Raw genomic sequence first — 20,228 nt, 5'->3', positions numbered from 1 at the left:
GGGAAGCTTATCACCAATGCTTCAATTAAGTGCGCTCTGGACGTGGCGGACACAGCCTCGCGAGCAATTAACACTAGCGTTCTGCTTCGTAGACATGCATGGCTAAGGATATCCGGGTTCAAGCCGGACATTCAAACTACCATCTTGAACCAGACGGTCAACCCAGACCACATGTTTGGCCCCGAGGTTGATACCACACTCGAGAAGATAAAAAAGGACACCGACACTGCGAAGTCTATGGGTGCCTTGCAGTCCCAGCAGTTTCGGGGTGGTTCCTTTCGTCGCTCCAATACTAGAGGCACCTCAAGGGGTCAACTTTCACAGTCAACGCAATTCTACAAAAGTAACACCCAAACTTCTTATACCAACAAAGGTCAGGGTGGATACCGTGGCAACAACGTCAAAGGCAGAGGATGTGGGAACAACAGCTCCAGGTCCTCCACTGCCAACAAACAGTGACGCCTTGTCACTGCCCCCTGACCACGCAACACCGGTCGGGGGGAGACTCCAGCAGTTCCTGCCCATGTGGAAGTCCATCACCACGGACAGGTGGGTCAGAACACTTATCCAATACGGTTATTGTCTGGAGCTCACATCCACTCCACCCAACATACCCCCAAAAAAACGTCCTATGTCCAGCGAGCACTTGCACTTGTTGCAGCAAGAAGTCAACGTCATGCTGCAAAAAGGGGCTATAGAGCTCGTGCCCCTGCAGGAAAGAGGTGCGGGAGTTTACTCCCTGTACTTTCTGATTCCAAAGAAGGACGGATCCCTCAGGCCCATCCTAGACCTCAGGCTGCTCAATTTTTACATTCTATCAGAATATTTCCATATGCTCACGCTGCAGCAGTTTCTCCCACTGCTTCGGCAAGGGGACTTCCTAGCAACTCTGGACCTGAAGGATGCGTACTTCCACATTCCACTACATCCTTCACACAGAAAATACCTCAGGCTCACCATCCAAAACCAGCACTACCAGTTCAAGGTTTTGCTTGTGCCTAGCGACTGTGGCGGCGCATCTGAGACGTCAAAACATCCACGTCTACCCCTATCTGGACGACTGGCTCATTCAGGCAAAGTCGGCCCAGCAGTGCGCCGACCACGTGTCCCACACCATTCACCTTCTACACGATCTGGGGTTCTCACTGAATTACCCAAAATCCCATCTCCAGCCCGCCCACATACGGCAGTATCTGGGTGCTACCATAAACACTCTGGCGGCCACAGCACAGCCAAATTCAGTGAGAGTCAACAGCATTCAATCGCTGATCCAAAAATTCAGACCTCAACACTCGCTTCCAGCAAGAGTGTTCATGCAGTTGATAGGCATGATGGCCTCCTGCATCTCCATTGTTCCGCACGTGAGACTACATATGCGTCCGCTTCAGGAGTGCTTAGCACGTCAGTGGACGCAGGCTCACAACCTATTTGTCAGACCTAGTGTTGGTGAGCGATCGGGCATACATCTCTCTGCATTGGTGGAATCCACGAAACCTTTGCAAGGGCCGACCGTTTCAAGAGCCTGTGCCACAGATTATCCTGACAACGGACGCTTCTCTTCAGGGATGGGGAGCGCATGTACTCCAATACACGGTGCAGGGACTATGGACGCATCATCAAAGGAAGATGCACATCAATGTTCTGGAACTGATGGCGATCTTCATGGCCTTAAAGGCATTCAAAGTACATCTGTGCAACAAGGTCGTGTTGATCCGGACGGACAACATGACGGCCATGTACTACATTCAGAAGCAGGGAGGCACACACTCTCCGCAGCTGTCTCATCTGGCTCAGAGCATGTGGAAGTGGGCCATTCAGAGGAACATTTTCCTCATGGCAGAGCATCTCCCAGGCAAGGACAATCAGATGGCGGACCTGCTCAGCAGGCACAGCCACCAAATGCACGAGTGGGAGATACATCCATCTGTACTCCAACCGTACTTCCAAAGGTGGGGTCATCCGGAGATAGACCTGTTCGCCACAAGGGAGAACGCAAAATGCCAAAGCTTCGCCGCCAGGTTCCCACACCCACAGTCGCAGGGCAATGCGATATGGATGAACTGGTCAGGCAAATTTGCGTACGCTTTTCCCCCAGCACCTCTGACTCCTCTGGGGGCACGCAAACTCAGGCAGCACTCGATGACTCTCATCCTGGTTGCTCCAACTTCGGCTCGCCAACCATGGTACACCACGTTTCTGGAACTATCCGTGGTACCGCATCAAAGGCTACATCTCACACCCAGCCTTCTGATGCAGAGCCATGGCGACATTCAGCACCCAGACCCGCAACAGCTCAACCTGGCGATCTGGCTCCTGAAGTCCTAGAGTTTGGCTACCTCAACCTTCCTCCCAATTGCATGGACATCATTCGGGAGGCTAGGAAGCCCACTACTAGAGCCTGTTATGCGGCGAAATGGAAGCGGTTTGTCATCTATTGTGCAAACCACAACATTGATCTGCTAGATGCTTCTATTCAGAACATCATCCTGTTCCATCTATACAAGTGTAATCTAGCCTATACTTCCATTCGCATTCACCTGTCTGCGATGGCCGCATACCTCCAAAATAGACAGCACCTTTCACTTTTCAATGTGCCTGCCATCAAAGCATTTCTGGAAGGCCTCAAAAGAGTCATTCCGCCTCGGACTCCACCAGCTCCTGAATGGAACCTCAATGTGGTCCTTACACGACTGATGGGTCCTCCTTTTGAGCCACTACATTCCTGCGAGATTCAGTTCTTGACATGGAAAGTGGCTTTCCTGGTAGCAATTACATCGCTATGGAGGGTTAGTGAACTGCAAGCCCTCACAATCCAAGAGCCTTTCTTCCAAGTTCATTCAAACAGGGTAGTGCTCCGCACTAACCCTACATTTCTACCCAAGGTTGTGTCTCAGTTCCACATCAACCAAACCATTGAATTGCCGGTGTTCTTTCAAAATCCTGAGTCACTGGCGGAGCGGATGCTCCACACCCTTGACGTTAAACGGGCCCTAATGTATTACATTGATAGGACCAAGGATTTTAGAAAGACTAAGCAGCTTTTTGTTGCCTTTGCGCCACATCACAAAGGTAACCCTATTTCCAAGGCTGGTGTTGCGAGGTGGATCGTAAAATGTATTCAAATCTGCTATGCAAAGGCAAAACGCACTCTTACCATTCCACCAGGAGCCCACTCCACCAGAAAGTTGGGGGCCTCTATGGCTTTCCTTGGAAACATTCCCTTAGAGGACATATGTAGAGCAGCCACATGGTCTACCACACACACATTTACTAAGCATTACTGTGATGACGTGCTCTCCAAACAGCAGGCAGCTGTAGGGCAGGCTGTTCTCAAGACACTTTTCCAAACTACTGCAGCTGGCACGGGCGGCCGCCGCTAATGGAGGGACTGCTATGTATTCTATGCACACGATATGAATTCAGCAGCCCACATGCCTCGAACTGCAAATGCTACTTACCAGTATGCATCTGTTCTTGGCATGTAGGGCTGCTGACATTCATATCGCCCGCCCTCCTCCCCGGCGCCTGTAGCAGCTGCAGTATTCACATATATATTCTCATAGCATGGTCATCATTCACTGAGTTTCACTCCATCTTGGCCACAATGGCTAAAAACAATCTGGGGATGGAGTCGATGCCCATGCGCACTCTAGTACAGGGGAGGAGCCACCTATCTCGTGATACTTCGAAGACTCTTCCAGGACAACAATGTGCAATCATCCGGACCCAACACTAGGCGGCGATCTATGCACAGATATGAATGTCAGCAGCCCTACATGCCAAGAACAGATGCATACTGGTAAGTAGCATTTGCATTACTGCGGATTGTGCATCAGCAGTTTCGATTGGCTTGGATGGCAGGATGTCTGCATCTGTTGCACTTACACCGCGTTTCTGCACACCTGCGGGCTAGTGTCCATGCCCGAGGGATCCTATTCACACGTGGCTCCATCCCTTCAGCCTAACCGTGGGTGTGAAGAGGTAGTGAAGAATCACTGACAGTTACCTAGGCCTCCAGAAGGGGAATTACAATCAATGCTTCTAAGATACTCGATATCCGCACTATAAATGCTCTTTCTTCAGGAATTTTTGTTTTGTAGTTAAAATTCCTTTATGACTTTAGGAATTATTTTGATTTCTCCCTGTTACCAGAGGCTCTCTTTGTCCTTTACTTAGCAACATGGGTCAGCGAGTTGTTTTCTAAGCGTCCAGAAAGTAGGAAGCTCAGTACGCCCTAATATTTCATGTCTTAGTTTTACAAAGTCAGTAAACCGATATGCTAAGAGGCTTTAAAAAAATGTAATAATATTGTAATGGAAAGATTTCTGCCACATTTCATCACTCCACTTATGCATCACTAAATACATCATGGTTAACTTTAATTCACGCTCTTCTTGCATGGTTATTGGAGTACAATGAGATCAACTGCAATTCAAGTGAGACTCTTTTGCAATTTAAGGGTCACTGCCATCTATCTATCTATCTATCTATCTATCTATCTATCTATCTATCTATCTATCTATCTATCTATCTATCTATCTATCTATCTATCTATCTATCTATCTATCTATCTATCTATCTATCTATCGGTCTGTATACCTACCTGTATATCTATCTATCTGTCTGTCTGTCTGTCTGCCTGTCTGTCTGTAATTCTATCTATCTATCTATCTATCTATCTATCTATCTATCTATCTATCTATCTATCTATCTATCTATCTATCTATCTATCTATCTATCTATCTATCTATCTATCTATCTATCTATCTATCTATCTATCTATCTATCTATCTATCTATCGGTCTGTATACCTACCTGTATATCTATCTATCTGTCTGTCTGTCTGCCTGTCTGTCTGTAATTCTATCTATCTATCTATCTATCTATCTATCTATCTATCTATCTATCTATCTCTGTCTGTGTATCTATCTATCTATCTATCTTACTATCTATCTATCTATCTATCTATCTATCTATCTATCTATCTATCTATCTATCTATCTATCTATCTATCTATCTATCTATATATGTCTGTCTGTGTATCTATCTATCTATCTATCTATCTATCTATCTATCTATCTATCTATCTATCTATCTATCTATCTATCTATCTATCTATCTATCTATCTATCTATCTATCTATCTATCTATCTATCTATCTATCTATCGGTCTGTATGTCTATCTATCTATCTATCGGTCTGTATGTCTATCTATCTATCTATCTATCTATCTATCTATCTATCTATCTATCTATCTATCTATCTATCTATCTATCTATCTATCTATCTATCTATCTATCTATCTATCTATCTATCTATCTATCTATCTATCTATCTATCTTAGTATCTATCTATCTATCTATCTATCTATCTATCTATCTATCTATCTATCTATCTATCTATCTATCTATCTATCTATCTATCTATCTATCTATCTATCTATCTATCTATCTGTCTGTCTGTCTGTCTGTCTGTCTGTCTGTCTGTCTGTTTGCCTGCCTGCCTGCCTGCCTGTCTGTAAGTCTGTCTGTCTGTCTATCTATCTATCTATCTATCTATCTATCTATCTATCTATCTATCTATCTATCTATCTATCTATCTATCTATCTATCTATCTATCTATCTATCTATCTATCTATCTATCTATCTATCTGTCTGTCTGTCTGTCTGTCTGTCTGTCTCTCTATCTATCAGAAGATTTGTAACTATCTGTCTATCTGTTTGTCTATCAGAAGATCTGACTACCCGCTCTGTTGGTTGTAAGATTATCTGCTGTTCTCTTCATGCTGTTTAATACAAATTAATGTTAGGTAATTAAAATTCAGAGCATGCCTCTGTAGAGTTCGTGCTCTCTTGATCCATGAAGCTTGTTGGTTCGAATCATCTGTGAGCCAGTGGAGCTTAAGAGGGAAATGTTTGTAAATCTTTCACCTCCTGCTCCACCACGTGCTTCTACAGCTCCTCGGTCGGATGTGATTACTGCAGCGAATGAGCACACGCGAGGGCAGCGGTCTCAAAGGTCATGGTTTTCATAGGCAGGGGTGTAGCTTAGTCAATGATGTAAGGGGGTTTGAGGCTGAGATTTCCCAACAGGTGACCACATATATACCCAAATAAAAAGGACAGGATGCTAGGGAATTCAGTGGGTGAGAGTAAGAAGTGAGTGGAGGGGGTAATTGGCGGGGCAAGGGACATTACTTTGGAGTATTTTTGGAACAATGTGTGAGCGTACCTCATCCTAAGGAGGGGTTGTAATGTTATTGATTCCCCAGCAATGATGACGCTGCAACCTGGTAGTGTTTAACTGTCTTTATTTAAACACGTCCACCCTTGAAGAGCGCCGCGCCTCAACTGCCAATTAACGGTACTGCGCGCCAAACACTTACGCAGCCTGCGTAGCCTTGCGCGGGCGCGGCACGTCACGTGGCTTACGTGATGTGCATACACTAGTGCGCGCTACTACATATCTCCCCTTTTTTCCCAACATGGAGACAGTTCTCATTGTCCACAGTTCAGTTCATAGTCTCTGTACCTTGCTGGTTTAACCACCACCCTACCACTACGGGTCAGTCTTACCGGGGTGTTGGTGTTCCCACATTCGTTACTTCCTTCTGACTCCTGCGCGGCCGCGCCTGCTCCTCCTTCTCTCCGACTTCCTCGGGCCATCCACTCCTGCTCGCGCTCCCTTGTCTCTAGATCTTGTGCGTCTTCTCCATCCTCCTCAAGCGCTCCTTCCGGAGCCTCCTGCTCTCCCAACTCTGTTTCTTCTTCCTCCCAGTCCGTGGTCCTCTGATTCCAGTTCAAGATTTTATTACACCTTGCCATGCGGTCTTGCGACCAGACGTTCCCATCGCTCAGTAGGGCCGCCCTGCCTCTTACTTCTTTCACTTGCATGGGCTTGCTGTACTTGCTCTCTCCTTTCCTCTGCGCATTGGCCAACCTCACTCGCACCCACTCTCCTTCCTCTAATTCAGTGTCCCGTACATTCCGTCTGCGATCATAATGTTTGGTGTAGGTTGCTTGGGCTTTCTCAAGGTTGGCTCGCACTACAGCGGGTGACCATTCGCTGGTGACTGTTTTCTCCTTCCACACTCGATTGTCCTGTGTGAAAGGGTCTCTGCCTCTGAGTATTTGGAAAGGGCTGTATCCTGTACTGGTAGGCGTTATCCTGTAAGCCCAGATCATATGCCAAATTTCTGCTTCCCAGTCCCCATTACCACCCTGTTGAACCGTTCCACTAAGCCGTTTCCGGCTGGGTGATATATCGCTGTGTGCTTGGCTCCTATGCCATTTCTTTTCATGAATCTGTTCCACTTCTCTGATTTAAACTGGGGCCCGTTGTCGCTTTGCACCGTCTTGGGGATGCCTTCCCTCACGAACGTGTCTGCTAGGAACTTGATAATTGCGTCTGTGTCCATGGTCTCTCTTATCATTATCTCTGGCCATTTCGAGTACCTGTCCACCATGACACACACGTACTTTTGCACTCCTTGTATGTCCAGAACAGGGCCTAGGATATCCACGCTCAGTTCTTCCCAAGGGTTCTTTGGTATATCAAACTTGCCCAGCTCAGGTCGGAGGAGTTTTAGGGTCTTATCCGCTCCTTGACACCTGGTGCAGTTCCTGACATGTCTTTCTGCCTTCAAGTCCATTCCCGGCCACCAGTAGTCTTGCCTGGCTCTCAGTCTCAATTTGCAGATCCCAAAGTGTCCCTCGTGGAGTGTGTCCAGTAGCCGGTCGACGAGGTCGGCGGGTGGTATTACCCTCTCGCCCCTGTGTACAAACACTCCCTTGTCGCCTATCGATAGCTCTTCTCTGACTTCATAGTAGGGTCTGAGTTCCCTTACGATTGCTTTCTTCTCGGGCCACCCTTGCGTCACGAACCTCTTCACCTCCTTTAACACTGCATCCTCATTATATGCATGTTCCCATTCTGTGAGGCTGATGGAAACCTCCTGGTCCTCTGTGAGTGCCACCCACTCCTCTGTTCCTGCCATGTTCTCACCACTGGCTTCCATCGCAGCAGATCTGCTTAGGTAGTCTGCTACACAATTCCTGTTCCCTGGTACATGCTCCACATCATACCGGAACTCTAGGAGCTTCAACGACATCTTTGATATTCTTGGTGTGGCTTCAGCGTGCCCAATTGACGTCAGCACCTTTAGCAGGGGTTTGTGGTCCGTTCGCAATAGGAACCGTGTGCCCCACAGAAATTGTCTGAACCTCGCAGTGGCCCACACTACTGCCAGCATCTCCTTCTCAATTACAATGTACCTTTTCTCAGTGTCCGACAGCGTGCGCGAGGCGAAGCTTATTGTTTCCATCTGTCCTTGCCCTCTGTCCTGCATCAGGACTGCTCCCAGGCCTTTGTCGCTGGCATCCGTGGTCAAGACCGTTCTGCCTTGGGGGTCATACCCCTGAAGGGGAATGGCTTCTGTGATCGCTTTCTTGACATCATCGAACTCACTCTGTGTTTCTGCTGACCATCAGAACTCGGTGTTTTCCTTCGTAAGTTGCCTCATATGGTGGGTCCTGGAGGCGAAGTGTTGCACAAATTTCCCATAGTACTCGGCCATGCCGAGAAATGATCTTACTTCGTCTTTGCTGATTGGAGGGGGTGCCTCGTGGATTGCCTTGACGTTTTCAGCCTTGGGGGTCACTCCTTCCACGCCTATTTCATGTCCCAGATATGTCACTGACGACATTCCAATGCGGCACTTAGCCCATTCCGCGGTGAGACCTTTCCCTTCCAAAATCCGCAACACCTTTCCTAGTTTTGCGTCATGGTCCAGTTTGTCTCGGCCCATTATCAGGATGTCGTCCTGAAAGTACTGGACGCCCGTGCTATTTTATTTTGGAAAAGCTGGTGCATCAATTTTTGGAACACTGCTGCTGCAGACGCCAGCCCGAATGGCATGCGGAGAAACTGGTAACACCCAAACGGGGTGATAAACGACGTGAGGTGGCGGCTCTCCGGATGCAGGGCAATTTGGTGGTAGGCGGAGGTCAAGTCAATGGTGGAATACCATTTAATGCCCCGGGTGCTGGCCAGCATCTCTTCTATTCCTGGCAGGGGAAATCTTTCTACTACAATGTTCTTGTTTAGCTCCCTGAGGTCCACGCACAGCCGGACCTTCCCGTTGGGCTTCTTAACCACCACCAGTGGCGCTAGCCATTCTGCACATGTGATGGGCTGAATGATCCCTTTCTTCTCCAGCTCTTGGAACTCCTCTCGCACCGCCTCTCGCACTGCGATGGGGATGTTTCTGGCTCGGTGGGCCACGGGTACTGCCTTGTCCTTCAGGATGATCCTATGTGCAAATTTCTCGAGTTTTCCCACCGTGCCTCCGAATACCTTGGGGAATGTCTTCCTCCATCTGTCTTGGTCAGGCCACACTTCGTGTTCAGTTAATAAGATCTGCTCCACACCCCCGGGATCCAACTTGATGCCCAGGTCACCCTGGTCCAGCCACCCCAGTACGGATGGTCCCTTTTCCGATACGTAGAGCTTGCAGCAGGCCGATCGGCCTCGGAATTCGAACTTCAGTGGCCGGAATTCCGCCATTGGTATGCGGTCCCCGTTGTATGTGACTGGGCGGATATCTAACCTCTCCAGTTCCGGGCCTAGTCGTGGTGCGAACTTCTCCTCCCACACGGCCCTCTGGATGATGGTGTACGGCGAACAGGTGTCTGCTATCACGCTAATTGCAATTCCTCCTATGGACATCTCCAACACCGGCTTCATAGATCTTTTCCCATCCACATTCATGACTTGTCCATCCGCTCCCAGTACCTGGTCGTATATGCCCAGCACCGTGGCTACTTCCTCCTCCGGTGTGTCTTCCTGCGTGTCGCTGTCCTGGCTGATGAGTCTCACCGTGTTCTTGGAGGCTTTCTTTCTGCACACCTTCTCGAAGTGTCCGATTATACCACAGTACATGCATTTGGCCTGGAATGCCGGACATTTCTTATCATGCGCCTCGTGCGTCCAGTTTCCGCACCTGTAGCATGGTTTCCGGTTGGTGCCCACGTGCCTTCCTGGAGGTCCGCCATTACTGCTCCACTTGGCGCCACTCTTTTCCGTTGTCTTTTTTGTCGTGTGGTCCTTACGGGTCTCGTCTTCATCAATCTTATTCACCATGGTGCTGGCCGCCGTCTCCTTCTTTGTTGCATCCGTACACCTTCTCGCCAGCTCTGCTCTTTTGACGATGACCATCACATCCTTCAGGGTGGTTTCTCCGCTGGCCCACAACTTGTCTTGCACGGAGGTGCACGTGGTGTGCATTATCACTTGGTCCTTTATGAACTCTTCCTCCCAGTTGTCGTACTTGCACGCGGCCGCCAGCCGTTTTAGTGCCGCCACGTACTCCTCTACCGTCTCTCCTGGGCGCTGTTTTCTTTGTTGAAAATTGAACCTGTCCACGGACACACACACCGCCGGTCTGAAGTGCTCGTTCAGGTCCTCGATTGCGTGGGCGTATACATCATCGTCCGTGCTGTTCCTTTGCTTCGGCACCAGGCTTTTATACACTCAAACCTTCCGGGCCTAGGTTCAACAGCAGGATGCGTTTTTTTCTTGATGGTTTGAACGTCTCTTCGCTCTCGTCCTCTAGCACGCCAATAAAGTTGTCGATGTACTCTCTCCAATCCTCCCACTTCATCAGCGGCTCTCCTGGCCTGGGCAGGAATTGCACCTGCGCTGTCGCATATCCTGTTTGGATGCTCATTCTTTCGCTCTTGATCGCGGGCTGGTGGCTCGTTTGGCCCTTGGGGCTTCCTGGCGCACTATCACGTTCTGCTTTGTATGCGTGGTTCTGGGGACCACCTGTATCAGCCCCCTCGCTCTTTATCAAGGTATCCAGCTCGTTCCTTGGCCAGCGGACGCTACCTCGTGGCTCACTGCTCCGCGTGCCTTCCTCCACTTCCCGCCGTTCTGACTCTGGAGGAGCTTAAGGTTGTTCGGCCCTGCCGCGCTCTTCAGGGTGCTTGCTTGGTCGTTGTCGGTTCACTGCGGGGTAGGGATAGTCTATCCCACCCTCGTCGCCATTGTAATGTTATCGATTCCCCAGCAATGATGACGCTGTAACCTGGTAGTGTTTAACTGTCTTTATTTAAACACGTCCACCCTTGAAGAGCGCCGCGCCTCAACTGCCAATTAACGTACTGCGCGCCAAACACTTACGCAGCCTGCGTAGCCTTGCGCGGGCGCGGCACGTCACGTGGCTTACGTGACGTGCATACACTAGTGCGCGCTACTACAGGGGTGTGTAGACTGGGTCACCAGGGATCCTTACTCTTGATATTGTGCCAATGCTTTTTCTGCACCAGGATCAGTATGTAGATGGATCTCCTCCCTAGATGTGTCATAAGCTGTAGCTTTGACGCATACAGTACCTCTTCCCAATCCTTGCTAGCTGAAGATGTTTTACATAGAAATTGATTATTACTCCGTTGTCTGAATTTCCTTAACTTAAGATCTAGCAGTTGTCTCCCGATTAGGACTCATCACCTTTTTATTGTTCAAAAGTGTCCTACTCAGTTATATTTCAGTGCTAACTTGTCCCTGAATTAGCAGCTTAGCATTTGCTCTTTTTCTTCAGTCCTGTGTGTCACACCGCTGCGGCATTCGTTCCTCAGCTGGCAGCCAGTGGCTGCTTGACCTGTTAAAGGGCAACAGTGCAGCTTCTGCCAAGTGCTGCGATACCGTGAGTCTTCTGGGTGACCCTGCACTGAATATTGTGACATTTAATATGTATCAGATTTGGCTCCATAGATCCTGGTAAGTGCTGACATTACAATATGATAAACTCACCTCAGGTGACTAAAACCGTCCCATTTGGTAAGATTATTCGTACTTCAGTTTGTGCTTACAGTACATGCTCATGGCCTTTGTTGGCAGGACATTTCTGTGCAATTATAAGTTCTTGCATCTAACTGTATGTGTGCTGTAGTTAGCAGATCGGTGGGAGATACACAAGCTGCGAGTGCTGATGCTCTCATCTGTGAAATTGTCCATTCTCTTTTGGAAAGATTTCCTCAATGCTCTCAAGCCAAGATACGTTATGATGAACACCCACCTGATCCCTGTGAGAAATAGGGCGGCCGACTGAGTGAGTCGTTAACCTTGCTCAAGCAACAGCCACAGCCACAATCCCTGTCAGGTGAACCACAAACCTCACTAAATTAACTTGTATTTAACCCTCTGGTAGCTTGGCACAAAAGAAGCCAGGCTTAACTTAGAAAGACAATGTGTAAAGTATTTGTGCAGCACACAAACAGCAATAAAGTGAAGACACAACACAAGAAAAATCCCACACCAATTTAGACAAATAGAGTAAATTTTAATAGATCACTTCAGACCAAAATTACATAAATCCAATAAGTAGAACAGGAGTTATGCCAGTTTATAGATTTAAGTAAAAACAGTGCTTCAAAGCACAAAGCGCCAACCGTAGTGCCAACTGTAGTTATCGGGTCATGCTGGACTGGGACAAAGTGACAAGTTCAGGTCGACCATGGTGGAGTGCACGCTGGATACAATGACCAAGTTAGACCAGCTAAATAAAATACTTTGAATCCCTGTGTGTGGTCTGGGAGTTTTGCTTTGTGAGGCTTCACTAAGGCCATGATGTGAGGTCTTGCATTAGGTTGCGTCGATTCTGCAGAAGCTGTGCATTGAGGCTTTGTGCAGAGTCTGTTCTGATGAAGCTGGGTGGTGAGGCTTTGCTTCGCTCAACATCAATTTTGTTTTTTTGTGGCCTATAGGACTCTGTACACTTTACCACTACTAACCAGTGCTAAAATGGTTGTGCTCTCTCCCTAAAACATGTTAGAATTGGGTTACACCCAATCGGCACATTTAGTTAACTGTTAAAGGCACAAGTAAATTAAATGTGTGCAGAGTCTGAAAAGCCCCCCCCCAAAAAATGGGTTCAGAAAACAAGAGGGTGAAACAAAAGTTTGGGGATGGTCCTGCAGAGAGAGCTAAATCCATCAATCATATCGCTAGGTGAAAAAAACATTTTTAGAAACATCTGATTATTACATTGTATGAGTGTCACTTCAAACAGCATACATAGCAAATAGAGGCAGGTCTACTTGGATGTACGAGGCTTGGTTAACACAGAAACTCAGCACAAGCAGGTCAAAGCAGATTGGATACATAAACAGATGTAGAATGTCACAGACCTTGTGGCCCCTACTGGACTTTTACACTGTGATTGTATGCACGAAAAAAATGTCAGAGAATATAGGACGCTATGCATAAATAACCTCTAGTCAGTGAAAACCACTAACGTACCTTTCCTTGTCTCGTTTATGGGGCGCGCATCAAAACTTGACAATTGCAAATGAAGCTCTTTCATGTTATAACATATTTATAACATATCATAGCAATGCAGCATTTCACCAGTGCCAAAGTCAATGCTGCCCCTGATTGATCTGGACAGCAAATGGGGACATGATGACCAATAGCCATACTTTGTAGGTGAACTTGACTTCTGTGCTTTAGCAATGGCTCATCAGAATGCACTAATCAAAGAACAGTCCTAAAGGGCATCTACATGCAATGCATAAGATGGTAAATTAGGTCAATCTGTCTAGTATTGCTCAAACCTTTTTTTCATTTGTGCGTACAGTTTATCATGCACCAGTTCTGTGGCTTTGAGAGCTTCCCATCTATTCTATGAAACCCATTGGTTGAATATAATTTTTAAGTGCTAAATACAGTGATTAAATAGTCCTACTCCGTGTCTAAGCCAATTTAAGGTTGACAGAGGCTTCCAGCTCAGTATCTCTGGCTTAGCACTAAAGTCACTTTGTTCTTTTTTGTGTGGCCATAACCAGATGGTCGTTCTTTCCTTCTACAAATCTGCCGCCATTCAGCTTTAACAAAGAGTACTTTAGGGCTCTTCATTGAGCCCCATGCTCTTCAACATACATATATGTGTCTCCCTTGGCACACATTGTGCATTCCTCTGAGTTCCCAAATCTACCTTATTATGATGATACTCAACCGATTATCTCCCTCACAGAGAAACTACTTTTACTGAAGAGACGTTTAAGGACTCTCTTTCTGCAGTGGCTTCGTGGATGTAAAACAGCTGCCTCAAATTAAATTCTGAGAAAATATAGATTCTGATCTTTGGCAAACCCAGCTCCATATGGTCATTGGCTTCGTGGACTGATGAACCTGGTCAACCACCTGATCCATTCAAGTTGGAAACTTAGGAATGAAATTTGACAAAGATCTAACCATTAGATTCCTGGTAGCCATAGTCTTGGCCACTTGCTTCTCCAGATTAAAATTTCCCAGGAAGGTGTGGGATATTTTACCTCCTTTGATCTTTAAAACAGTGACTCATGCTATGATGGCAGCTAGACTTGATTATGGAAACTCACTTTATTTGGGGCTCCCAAAGTATTTCATTCATTGCTTGCAAACTGTTTAAAACGCTGCAGCTCAACTTATTTTGAACTGACGTAGACAGCAGTCTATTTCTGTTCATCGTAAGGAGATTCATTAATTCCTTATTCATAAGACGATTCTAGTCATATCACTGGTGCTAAATTTCAGAGCCTTGAACTATTCTGTTTCTATTTATCTTTGTAACACAGTGCATCAATATTCCTTGCAGAGGTCTTTAAGATCAGCTAGGGCTAAGATACTTAAAATTCCCTGCATGTGGAGTGCTAGGTAGGGCAGCCACTCCATTACATTTGTAGTTAGGAAATTGAGTTTTTGATTGAGGGCGGGGAAGACCCCGCTCAAGCAACAGCCATAATCCCTACCAGGGTGAACCACTAAAGTTACTAAATTAACCTGTGCTTAGCTCTCTGATAGCTTGGCACAATAGCTGTAAGCCTTAACTTAGAGGAAATATGCAGCAAGCAAACAGTAATAAAGTGAAAAGACAACACAGGAAAAATTGCACACCAATTCAGACAAATAGAGAACATTTTATTAAATAATTTAACACCAAAACAAATTAAATCCAATCAGTAGAATCAAAGTTATGATTTATTTATTTTTGTCTTCATATTGCCAGTTCTCATATTGAGACTCTTCCTATCTCTCTATACTGATTGTGATGACCATCTGAGAGCGGAAGGCATACTACATTATGGAGAATGCCGTTTCTGATACCTGTTCCCGTTTCTCTGTACCGCCCTTGGAAGTAGACACTGGGAACTTCAGAGCCTCCAGCACGTTGGCTTAATCATTGGACCCGCTTGTTTTTTCTTTCCATTCCATCAATAGAGTCCAGCCCTTAAATCTGCTCCCTATATCACAGGCCATATCTGATTCACTTGTTACAACAATACTTTTTAAAAGTTTAGCTAAGAATGGGGGGGTCCTCAGACTTCCACTTCTTACTAATCTCACGTCTTGCAAGTAACATCACATAACAAAGTTATGATTTTTTAGGCACTATTTTTCAATAAAAACTTTAAAAATGCAAAGTTATGAATTTTTAAAGTTTTTAGTGAAAAATAGTGCCTAAAAGATCAAAGCACCAACCGCAGGAATCTAATTGTGCTAAGCCACGGTAAAGTTAAAATCTATGGCGACCACAATTGATCCTAGTTCGGCTACATGAGGTGGATTGAGCCTAGTCTGTGTTTACCGTCAGACTTAAAAGAAAGTTTGAAGAGAAATGTCTGAGAAGGTAAAGGTTAGTAGGGCAAGTCAACAGGCAGTGTTCGAGTAAGAGGCATCAGTTGGGAGCCGTGGATGAAGTTACAGTGAAGATATCTGCGTTTTGACTTTGACACTTTTTTGTAAGTTGAAAATCTCAAGCGGGATGAAGCTGCAGGTTGTAGCGGACGAAGGCTCCACGAGGCTGGATACACTTCCAAGGAAGAGCCGCAGAACAGAATTTGGTGGTGCAGAGAAGGAGGAACTCGCAGCTATTACAAACTCAGGGCGAACAGCAATGCACCTTGTGTGGATTAGTGAGCTTGTAAGTGCTAGTCTTTTGTTGGACCTAAGGCCAAATTTTGGTGGAAATCATTTTAAGTCCTACGTTTCAATTTCTGGCTGTTTTGGGCCCTTTATTATCACTTATAAGGGTCCAGGGCTTTTGGGTTACCACTTGGAAGGCAGGACTCAATTGAGGCATGGTCCTGGTGCGTCTTCAAGGTTGCCAGCCAACTAGCGCTTGGAGTCCCTCTGGTAGACCTGGGATCAAGCAGCAAGGCAAGCCTCAAGTAGCAGGACAGTCCTTTGAGGGTACAAGACAGTCTTCAAAGGCAGAGCAGTTCTCTGGTAGCAGCAGGGCAGTCCTCTGAGGTACAAAGCAGTACTCTAGCAGCCGGACTGTCCTCTGAGGGGTATTGTAGTTTTTATGGGAATCCTTTGCATGGTCCAGGAGTGAACAGAAGAGTTGGTCTGATGGTCCAATATTTATTCCTGATGCCAGCCATTGAAGCGGGAAAAATGTATAGACTTCCTCTCACTTCTGGAATTTTCCTTCCTCTACTGCTGAGGCTCCAAGAGGTCTAGGGTGAGGAAGAACTGGTGTGAAGTTCTTTGTGAGTGTGCTTGAGGTAGCTCCTTTTAAATGCAAGTGGGGTGGGGAACAGCTCTGCCCCTCATATACTGGCAGGATGGCCTATCTTGCCAACATCTAACCGCTCTATATCTCACTGTCTGGGAGGAATACACAAAAGCCATTTGCCAACAACATTCAGTCATGTGACCCAGGACACAGGTTGCAGGCACCAAATAGTTAGGACAAGAAAATGCCAACTTTCTAATGTTGTCATTTTCAGAATTGTGTAATAAAATTTGACTTTACCAATAAAGAGGACTTTAAATGACAATTCTTTTGAGATCAAACAGGACATTGCTACCTATTTCTATTCAAATGTTAGCACTTAATAAATATAATAAGTAACCCAGTATTATCCTATGGGAAAGGTAGGCCTCATTTTAATGTAAAACAAACATAGAAGTTTTTCACTTTCAGGACATGTAAAACTTAAAAGTACATGACCAACTTTTCAAACATAATCCACCCTACTCTATGGGCTGTTTAAGACCTACCTTAGAGGGGGCTTATTTGTATTTTTAAAAAAAGGGAGGTTTAGGCCTGGCAAAATGTTTATTTTGACAGGCAAAATTGACAGTTTAAAACTTCAAACAGGCTGCAGTGGCAGACCCAAGACATGGTTTAAAGGGCTATCTAAGTGGATGGCACAATAAGTTCTGCTGGCCTACTAGTTTAAAAAGAATAATTAACTGACAGAATGCAGAACAATGTCATACATTCACCCCAGTACAGAGATGTGGGCCTAAATCCATCGTTTTTTTGCTCACCATACCATTCCAGTTTGGACCCAGCCATATGCAAATAAGTCTTGACTCTGCACCCAATGGGAACAGTCCACCCGAACTGCCAGGCCAGGTCCTCTCTGGACTGGAAACAAGCATTTTGTGACCGGTTTTGGGGTTTCAACCCTCATCAGCCAGGATAGCTTGACTACAGTGGCATTGATAGCACAGAACCCACGTCTGGGCATAACCGTCCCACTCGGGTGACAAATGCAAAAAGAACAATTGTTGGACAGAATGCAGAACAATGTCATACATTCACTAGTAGCATTTAATTACCAGTCCTGGGTTTAGGTCATACCTCTTTACCAGGGACTTACAAGTGAATTAACTGTGCCAATTAGGTGTCTATTTTACCATCTTTAAAGGAGCAAGCACAAGCACTTTAGCACTGGTTAGCAGTGTAAAGGTCACTAATTCCTAAGGCCGCCAAAAATGAATTTCAGCAAACAGTAGAGGAGAAGTACACAGGTTTCGGTCTAACACTTAATTAAGCACTGAAATTCTCTACCTGGGGAAGTCATGCTTCATCTGTTTCAATATTCCATAATACATGGCTTTTTAATTCCACTTAACATTATTTCTGGGCTCTGTTTCTCAGTGTTTTGTAGCTTCAGGACACCCTAAATTGGATAGTTGATGCTCTTTATAAAAACCTCCTTAATTAATTAATTCATCCAGAGTGTTGAATTCCACTGTTGTTCTATGGAATAAGTCACACGTATCTTTTGTCACTTTGAGCAATCTACTGTAATGTATGAACTGGCATATAGCATTAATATATCTTGGACCTTAGACAATGGTGTTAAATGTCCATTCATCAAAAGATTTCCAATCTTCTCAGCTGCCTTCCACTTTTAAGCAATGACTATGCCTGCGTGCCCTTTGTTGCCCTCCAACAGTTAGGGAGTCAATGTATGGAGGAAGAAAACAAGGTGTCACTACAAACTTTCATCATCACCCATTTTCACTGCTGAGATGCTGAATTGGCTACATGTGGAGGCTGCAAATTCATGGGGCAAAGGAGAAGAGCAATTGCTCCTTCCGGGCACCCTTATGTATATCACCACTTATGCTTCTATCAATTCCTTGCTTCTCTAAAAACCAACTAAATTACATATTAGAGCTGTGGCTCTAAATAGAAGCCATGCATGTCAGGGAGTGGAAGGTGGCATTAACACAACTAAACTGCACAATGTCTAGTTTCATTCATCTTCATGATCCCCTTCCAACTTCAACCAATATAGTGAATACTTACATTATTTAAAGTAGTTAAACAAATAAATAAATATAAGTTATTTCTAAAAAATAAATTCAAATAGTACAAATGTTTATTTATTTTTATTAGAAAATATTTTAATAGCTTGTTTGCATTTAAAAATTATTGTAACAATACATTTTGTAAATATAATTATATTTCTTTAAATACATTCTATACATCACTTTTATTAATTAATGCATAGTAAAAATATGAATTATTTTACCGATTATGTTAATGATATTGATTTTTACATTACATTTGAAATGCTAAAAGTTTACTAAAATATTTAATCATTTAAATACAATGATGTACTATTTTTAACATTAATTTATATTTATTTATTGCTTTTACTATTTAAAATAATTTAAGTTAACATTATTTCCTCTGGCGATTTATTTAAGTCTCTAAATCTATTATTTTCTCTGAGAGGTGGTTGCAATATGAGTGGTTGACCATATTTCGTGATGGACTTACTCCAGCTCTGACCTGGAATACTTTACTACTGTTTTGGGACCCTGTTTGTCTGTAGTAACTATAGAAGTGCAGTTTGTGAATAGATATAGGCCTGCACTTTGGTGGGTGAGTTGACACCCCTCCCTCAACACCTCCTTGACCCTCCCTGACCCTCCCTAATTCCCTCCTTACTCCTCCCTAATACTTTGCTCCTTATTATATAATATTAGCCTTTTTCCATTAACTACCCTGTGTCCCTCCTACATTTACTAGTAAAATGTATACCCTCTTTTGCGTAGATTCTGCAGTTGGGGCAGACATCTCCGCACATATAGGTGTAGGAGAGCTGGAGGTTTAAACTCTGCATGTACGTTTGTGAAGAGCATTTTGAAGTATGTTTTGTAGTACTACTATATGTACAACAAAATGCAGTTTGCAATTAGCCCCAATTATGTCTAGGCTTAACCTAAGCATCAGTAAACCAGTGCACGTTTTCATGACGCGCAAACATGCATATACACTGCTTTCCACTGCAAGGACAAAACTGGAAATAGGCTTCTGTCTGCTTCTGCCTATCAGTCAGTTGAAAGTAGAATTGACGTGTCCCAATTAATCCTGAGCGAGTATGGCAATTCAGTTATCTAGATCTCTTTTAATATCGAGTGTGATCCCTGAGGTACACCAGTATGTTATCCCCATACGAAAAGATGATATCCTCCTTCACTCCCCAATCAATAAGCCAGATTTGTCGTTACTACTACAAAGTACACACACAAAGTCAGAACAAACCACTTTGGTGAAAATGGACATCTCTTCCTTTCATGCCTTTCTAGTTCCAAGCTTCCGAACATCAGTATCTGAGTACTGACTCAGGCAAGTGGTTTAGTGTATAACAGCATTAGGATTTGATAATCCTGGACCCAAGATGTATTTGATATAACGCCCTTAACATGAATTGCAGCCAGTGTATCAAACACCTTCTCGGTTTCCATGAACAGACACCACAGAGCACACATGCAAGCTGGAGACTTCCTTCAACACTTAGCTAATCATCTCAGGTTCAATGCTGTGCTTCTATGGTGCATTACATTGCATTGGTCACCATGGGTTGGAGCAGTCATTACTTGCTGCAACTTTTTGCTAATAATTTGCTACTCTGTCTCTTTTCATAGCTTTGTG

At 45.0% G+C, this 20,228-nt stretch overlaps 1 protein-coding gene across 5 annotated transcripts in view; it reads left to right on the top strand.

The window, feature by feature from the left end:
- Positions 1-20,228, top strand: part of DOCK11 (dedicator of cytokinesis 11) — a 1,133,414-nt gene that overhangs the window by 183,261 nt on the left and 929,925 nt on the right. The window lies entirely within an intron of this gene.

Source organism: Lissotriton vulgaris, chromosome 4_1, assembly GCF_964263255.1.
Source record: "Lissotriton vulgaris chromosome 4_1, aLisVul1.2, whole genome shotgun sequence".
Taxonomy (NCBI): domain Eukaryota; kingdom Metazoa; phylum Chordata; class Amphibia; order Caudata; family Salamandridae; genus Lissotriton; species Lissotriton vulgaris.
The sequence above is the reverse complement of the archived record's forward strand: the minus strand, read 5'-3'. Positions and strand labels throughout refer to the sequence as shown.